Consider the following 8,526-nt stretch of genomic DNA (forward strand, 5'->3'; position numbering starts at 1 on the left):
GTATCCCAATTACGTGGATCGATGCTCATGATGTCAGTCAATGGATTGTCTTGTCCAGACCCGATTAATTACAGACCGCCATCATATGCGGCAAAAAAATAAAATAATAATAATAATTTAAGAAATGAGCAAATACATTTTGAAATTGTTATGAAAGTCACATATGTTCTGTGAATGAGAACAAGACTTTGTTCACTTGTTGAGGTCTTGGAGTATCACTTGAACTACGCTAAGATAAAATGTGTCAAAATGCTGGTTGCAGATGTGTTCATGTAGACTCGAGCGTTACATAAGCTTAGTCTTTAAGTGAGTGAGTGAGTTTGGTTTAACGCCGCTTTTAACAGTTTTCCAGTTATATCACGGCGTGTCAGCTTAATGTGGGAGAAAAGTCCGAAGTGATGCAGGTCTCAGACGTTTACCACTTCGGTGAAACCCACGAGCACGGGAATGGTGCTGACAAACCTAGAAACATAATCTGGGCGAACCGGGGTTCGAACCCACAATCATTGGTTTCTGGCGTACCCAAGGGACGCAACTCTGCACAGCGAATCGCGTCGCCTTAGACGACTGGGCCATCCGTGCCCCCTTAGTCTCTAAGGGCATGTAGATAAAGACATGCAAAAACACGGTTAAACATTCATCTTGGCTCACTTGCTCAGAGTTCAACTTTTACTTGAACGTAGAAGAACGGAAATGCTACCTGTCAACCATTGGAACAAGTCTGAATAATTCTATATCATTATTACAAACTATATCCGCTTTATGAGTGACTAGGAATGTTAACTTCTTGCAGGAGTCTTATATTTTCGGAAAGGAATATCAGTTCGATGTGTTTCATTATAAAAATAGCTATATCGTCAGATACTATGGCGTCTTTATGAATATCACATACATTTACTGACATTCCTCGTCTGATGGCATCTTTCCAAACAACAGGGCATAAGTTTGTTGGAACAGTGTCCATAATGCCAGCTGACCACATCCCACGAGACCCGTGATCCGGGTTAGAATAGGTCTTCAGCAACCCATGCTTGCCGTAAAAGGCGACTATGCTTGTTGTAAGAGGCGACTAACGGGATCGGGTGGTCGGCGTGTTAGCTTAATGTGGGAGGAAATCCCGAAGTGATGCAGGTCTTAGACGTTTACCACTTTAGTGAAACCCAGAGAACGGATATGGTGCTGAAAAACCTAGAAAATAATCGGGGCAAACCGGGATTCAAAGCCACAAAGGTTTATGACACCTTAGGAACGACTGACCATCCGTGCAAGATCACAGTCAGGGTTAGCCTGTTGTGATGAAAGTAGCATTTGGCAACTTTCTGTACGTTTTCCTTCACAGTTTTATGTTCTGTCTAATATGGTCAAAATTCGATGCCCTAAGATAGAATCGCGAGAATGTCATTGCGGAACAGTACCCCATGACATAGTCAAACACATTTTTATGTCATGTACTATTAACATACAATAAGAAAAATAAATGTTCGAAAATATGTTTTATATTAAATCTGCAAATTGCTTTGTTGACCTTTGGCCGAATGATGATGATGATGATGATGTTATCATGTCTTTCCTCCTAGGCGGACTGCCTGATTGCATGAAAAACCTTGACCTTGATATATGGGGCGCAACTATGTTACTAGTCTCTCATTATGTTAACAGGTTGCAGCATGTGTCCATACCACTTTCACTAGGACATGCAACTACTTTGTTTAGTTTTCATTTATATTCATTTTTCATATAATGGGTAGGTTTCTCGGCAGGATAAAGCCAACGGATAAAAACGATATCCGTTGGGGTCATATGCGGATAGAGATGCAAACATCAAAGGTCAAGTATGGACTACTTTCACTGTTTATAAACAAACATGGCGTCACCCTCGTCATTCGGGGATCGAGTCAGAATTAACCATCAGCAATCTGGATAAACTACAGGGATAATTGCTATCATTATTAAGAACAGTCTTGTATACTGAAAATCAGTGTCTGACTGTGACGTAGTTAAGGCATTTTATAAGTTTTGCTAACTTTGGAGATATAAATTTCGAAACAATTTTGCGAGGGCACGAGGCCTAGCCAAGCGGGATCAGTAGCCATATCTGTGCTTGTAGACCTCTGCGGCTTGAAACATTCTCCACAAATTAAAATAGTTGGATTTGGCCGAAATGTATGTGAATTGTTACCTTGTTGCGTTTGGTCGCTGTGTGTACATCTGACTACACTTCTTAACGTTATGACAGGACGGACCGACTGTCAACAAGGTCTGACCATGGCCGTGACGTTTCAGAGACAGGGTTAGAGTAGCTTCCCTTTGACAAAGGGCAGTTACTCCAGCGAACAGACCGATGGATTGCCGCAAAGGGCAATTAAAAACAATTGTTGTTTTGCGTTTATGTTGCTTCGCCATTGTATAAGAAACAGATTTCAGTTGGAACTATATTGGCTACTGTCACTGTCCGACTGACACGTCACTTACCCTCTGACGTAATAAATATTAATGCGCTCATTGCAGGAAAACTCGCAATGTTTCATTTATGTTTGTGAGAGGGGGAAAGCGATTTTTAAGCACAGAATTAAAGAATGACATTATATGATAAAGGCTCGCTAAATACAATGTTTATTCCTAATGCAGGATATTTACCATCCCCAAACACACTCGCGTGATAACCTCTACGTATCTATCTTATATAATATATCTTCAATACTGGAGAAAATAAAAACAATATATCTATCTATCCATGCTGCACTACCCTCGGCATATCGTGTCACGCCATATCCCCTCATTCACTCCCGTACTACGCGGCCGGGGTGCCATGCCACACGATGAACCAAGTCCTGACCACTGAATTAATTGTGTCGCCTCTTTCGACATGCATAGTTAGCTGGGGACGTATTCTAACCGGATTCCCCGCGAGGTATCATTATGTTGGACCAAACAATCACCGAGACAAGCAGACTAACCAGATTCAAAACAAGGTGCTACGTTCTCCCGATTTATATCATTTAACGGCGTCGTGAAAAAGAATGTAGAATTGACTATGAGGGTAAAATCAGAAAACATCAACATTTAACACACACCTTATCAGACGCTATATTATTATTTCATACGTTGCATTCCACTAGGTACAGTGTACCTCACATTCGGCTCTGTAATCTGAGACCCATTTCCATTAACGATACCATTTTTGTGCCTTGACAAGTGGATTGCTCTCCTACTCTGGAAGACATAGTCATTAGTAGGCGAGTTATCCAAATGCTTCGTATGTCGTTAACGTCAAAATTGCCAAGAGAAAAATGGGAATAACAACGCAAGGTATGCAAATATGTCAATAAATCATAATTCATATTTACGATGAAATTAATGAAAGACACGAATGTTTAGTCAAGGTTCCTCGAAAGTACAGTTCAAAGTCGTCAACTAATACCGGCTTGGCGTCTGGAGGAAGACCCTGGCGGTAATGGGGATAGTGAGAGATGAGATATTCGTGTGAGAAATGGTAACGATGATATGATGGGCCGCGACCGTACAATGAATTAAACCCGTTCTTTTAGATTAAACAACGGCAAAATATATTTTGCGATGACGTCACATATTTGAATACGGCATAATGTTACGTATACAATTTGCGCGCTATTGAATACTGACTGTAAAGCTTGCGCTGAATACAAAACAGAAGAACATTTTTCAGAAACGTTACAGCATAACTTGCGCTGTATTAATGTCAGACCAAGCCCCCGAAAGAAGGCTAAAGATGAATTGTTCAGATACAGTAAACTACGTTTATAACGAACACGCATATAACGAACTGACATATGTAACGAATTGGACTTTTGGCCCCGACTATTTGCTGTATATATGCTGTATGTATGCCGAACTACGATTATAACGAACTTAACTTTGTGGGCCCTTGGCGTTCGTTATAACCGTAGTTTACTGTAATATTATTATTAAAATGAGAAAGGAAGAACTCCCTTTTATTGAATAATAACTATAAATTTGCACAATCAAGGGTTGAAGCATGTATATATTCACCTTCTAACGTTGTAATCAAGTAAACAAATTAGGAAATATATTGACTCTTCTGTTATTGTCCTGCCATAAAAGTTTAAAGACGAATCTTTAATACTTTAAGTCCTCAAACGCCAATTATTTTACCAGTGAAATCATATGGTCGATAGAATGTCAGCCTTATGAAACAAAGATCGGTCTCAAGTTGTTCATGCAATGCATGGTGAAGTAAAAATTATGAATTGCAATTAAATATGTGTGAGGAGAATATTTTTTTTATAGAAATGCTTATAATCATTAAACTGATTGACTGAATGTGGTTTTAGGTCAGTTTATGAGCATCGATGAGCATCGATCTTTAAAAGACAAACATCTAGTCTGACACACACGGTAATCCCCTTTTTCTTATAATTTGGTGCTTAGACAAGCACTTCTTCTGCACAGAGTGTATCGGGGGAAATGTATATCATTCTCTTGGAACCTATTCTGCCACAGAAACTCTCTGGATGACGTTTCTAGAGTACTAGGAACCACTTCTGTCACATAATCTCGTGGGAAGACGAGCATTGGATACAGGATCATACTACCCAAGAATCTCTCGGAACGGCAGGTGTTGGGTACAAGGAACCTTTTGTTCCACGGAATCCTTGGGAAGACGAGCATTGGATACAGGATCATACTACCTAAGAATCTCTCCAAAAGGCACGTATTGGGTACTAGGAACCCAGTTTATAATTCCCCGGGAAGACGACCATTGGATACTAGACCATTCTATTCAGTTTTAACGTCAATTAATGATACTGCTTAGTCATAGCATCACATAATTCTACATCAATACATGTGGTGACATTGCCATATCAAACCATTCACATAATCACATTAAAAGGTTAACGAGGTCGCCAAGCTGACGGGAATACGAAGGGTCCAAACACGTTTCAGGAGATATTTGAACATTGGATCACAGCGACCTCAAATCCTTTGCCCTGAGGTGGGCCAAATGGATATTTATAATTACATCTAATAATATCAACAAAATATAAAAACAAAAAACGAAATCCTGAAATTGCAATAGGAATGGAGTCAGTCGGACCGTCGTGACTGCAATTGGCATGCAAGTTCAGTTTTTCCATGCCGCTTTCACAACAGACGAGGACATTGCTGATAAAATAGCGTATCCCGCTTTCGACATTGGTATCATAAATATGAAGCGGGATCTCACAGACGTTTGGCTATGCCAGAAAACGGCAGCACGGTTTCCACAGCAAATCACATTAAGCACGGTATCACGAATATATATAACTGCGGCAGGGCTACATGTTATGTTATGTACTCACCGATACTCAAACAGAATGCAGTATTCCACGTTGACGGTGTTGTTGTTGCCATACTTAGGAACGAGGACTCAACTCTCCCTGCAGGAGAAGTATCGTCTGCTCCGGTCGTCTGCTACCATCGCCTGCTCTTCCATCGATCGGACAGCTTGTCCAGGAAAGTCATAGAGCACGAGACGGGGAGAATGCACGTGGGGACGAAATTGAGGATGGCCGCCTCTGAGTTTGTATGTCGACAGTGAGGTTTTTAATCTTCAAATGATCTCGGTATTTCCTAAAGAACTAAAGACCTAGCACGGAGATAGTTTGATCGATTTTGTAATTTGAAGGAAGAGAATCGATGGCACGCGGGAATGGAAGTTGTCAGCTGACCAAAAGCCTAGAATTAAGGATTCGCCAGGGACGGAAGCCATGAGAGACCTCGTCTGGCAAAGGCCAAGGAGTAAACAGATATGGAAGCAGTGTGATGCCAGCAGAAGAGGTATGGTTGGGTAAATATAAAACGTCAACGACAGAGAATAATCAGTATCAATTATCCGCCCAAACAGATTCCATTGGGCATTGAAGGCTAAACAGTGACGAAACGTATATGATAATGAATGGATAACTGAAGATCCGTGATGACACCAGCTGTTCGTGAAAGTGAGTGAGTGAGTGAGTATGGTTTGACGCCGCTTTTAGCAACATCCCAGCAATATCGGGGAACACCAGAAATGGGCTTCACACATTGTACCCATGTCGGGAATCGAACCCGGGTCTTCGGCGTGACGAGCGAACGCTTTAACCACTAGGCTACACGACCGCCCCTGTTCGTGAAAGGAAAGAAAGAGAAGATGAATAGGTGGGGGGAGACTGGCGGCAGGACCTGGGGAGCAAATGACAGAAAAGATGGATGGAGATACAGAAAGTACCATGTGGGAAGAATGGGAAGATCTGCACGAAATCAAACTATGAACACATTATTTAGATCTATTCTATTTTGGAGACCAGAGAGAGAAAGACGAGAGCTAAATGAATAATGAGTGAGTGAATTGTTTGTTACTTTATGGACATTATTTCAGTTATTTCGCAGCTATCAGTTTAATGTGGGAGATAATTCTGACGTGACGTTTTTCACCTTGGCGGCGGGCACGGGTGGCCCAGTCGTCTAAGGCGACGCGATTCGCTGTGCAGAATTTCGTCCCTTGGGCACGCCAGAAGCCTATGATTGTGGGTTCGAATCCCGGTTCGCCCCGATTATGTTTCTAGGTTTGTCAGCACCATACCTGTGCTCGTGGGTTTCACTGAAGTGGTAAACGTCTGAGACCTGCATCACATCGGGCTTTCCTCCCACATTAAGCTGACACGCCGCGATATAACTGGAATACTTTTAAAAGCGGTGTTAAACCCAACTCACTCACTCACTCACCTTGGCGAAACCCGGAAGTACGGGTATGGTTCTGACTCACCAAGGAACATAAACAGGATTCGAACCCACGATAAAATTATCCGAACCCACTAGCACAGTGAACTGCGTTGCCTTAAGCTCCGTGGCCCGGTTCCGTGGATTTCTGCTCAAGCTCTCAATCACTAGTTTATATGGTCTGTTCCAGACTCAGTATTCAAACGCCGTAGTATTTCTGGGAAGTAGTGTAAAACATCATTCACTCAATGCACACATTGCTAAACCATTTTCTCACTCACTCCAACGAAACGTATATGATGGCATAGACCATAGGTCATAATAATAAACACTGGGGATTCGAACCCTCGACCAGCAAATCCTTCCAGCTAAGGGAGGTAGCTCTGGCCCACCCAATCCGACTTGCGTCACTTTTGCTTACGTTGTAACAGGGAGATGACACGCCATGATATAGGAATTCGGGTTGAGACGGCGCTATATCCAAACCACTCACTCATTAAGTAGGTATGTTATGATTGGTTGGTGATGTTCATGTAGGGAGGAGAATGTTCGATTTGTCCATACGCATATTGATACTGGGCTGTATGGAGCGATGGGAACATACATCCATGTGGGTAGGGACTGCTGATTGAGAGGCGAGCAAACACACTCTTTACTGCATTGACCCCCACACCTTTCACGGGCTGAACAGTTGGCTGATTGTGCTGTGTTGAAAACACGCCAAGCAATCAGCAGTAATGGACGCACTTCTAAACCAGACTCGCTATTTTTTGGATATGAACTTGGGAGTTTTCAGTCAAAACATCTGTACTGATGTTGACTGGAGAATTTACTGTTGTCGTGAAAGAAACCACTCCAGATGTCCATGGATTCAAGCTGTGAGCGAATTACCATGTGGAGGTCCACATGTTGATGTTACAGCCGAGGTGGGTCCTGATGCTGAGGTCACATGAAATATGGAGGCCCACATGCTGAGGTCACACGTGGTGTGGCGGTCCACATCGTCATATCACATGTGATATGGAGGTCCGCATCTTGAGGTCACACGTGATGTGGAGGTTCGCATGCTGAGATCACACGTTATGAGGAGGTCCGCATGCTGAGGTCACATGTGATATGGAGGTCTGCATCTTGAGGTCACACGTGATGTGGAGGTCCGCATGCTGAGATCACACGTTATGTGGAGGTCCGCATGCTGAGGTCACAAGTGATGTGGAGGTCCGCATGCTGAAGTTACAAGTGATGTGGAGGTTCGCATGCTGAGATCACACGTTATGTGGAGGTCCGCATCTTGAGGTCACATGTGATATGGAGGTCCGCATCTTGAGGTCACACGTCATGTGGAGGTCCGCATGTTGAGGTCACATGTGATATGGAGGTCCGCATCTTGAGGTCACACGTGATGTGGAGGTTCGCATGCTGAGATCACACGTGATGTGGAGGTCTGCATGCTGAGATCACACGTGATGTGGAGGTCCGCATGCTGAGGTCACACGTGATGTGGAGGTTTGCATGCTGAGGTCACAAGTGATGTGGAGGTCCGCATGCTGAGGTCACAAGTGATGTGGAGGTCTGCATGCTGAGATCACACGTGATGTGGAGGTCTGCATGCTGAGGTCACAAGTGATGTGGAGGTCCGCATGCTGAGATCACACGTGATGTGGAGGTCCGCATGCTGAGATCACACGTGATGTGGAGGTTCGCATGCTGAGGTCACATGTGATATGGAGGTCCGCATCTTGAGGTCACACGTGATGTGGAGGTTCGCACACTGAGATCACACGTTAT

The 8,526-nt window shown here is 43.2% G+C and overlaps 1 protein-coding gene across 1 annotated transcript in view; it reads right to left on the minus strand.

The window, feature by feature from the left end:
- Positions 1-5,629, minus strand: part of LOC139444618 (uncharacterized) — an 86,138-nt gene extending 80,509 nt beyond the window's left edge. Inside the window, exon 1 of the mRNA XM_071225528.1 lies at positions 5,340-5,629. The gene's annotated coding sequence lies outside the window, so the exon portion shown is untranslated. The remainder of the gene's footprint in view (positions 1-5,339) is intronic.
- Positions 5,630-8,526: the final 2,897 nt, after the last annotated feature.

This window comes from Haliotis cracherodii, unplaced genomic scaffold (genome assembly GCF_022045235.1).
Source record: "Haliotis cracherodii isolate W230 unplaced genomic scaffold, xgHalCrac1.p SCAF_6, whole genome shotgun sequence".
NCBI lineage: Eukaryota > Metazoa > Mollusca > Gastropoda > Lepetellida > Haliotidae > Haliotis > Haliotis cracherodii.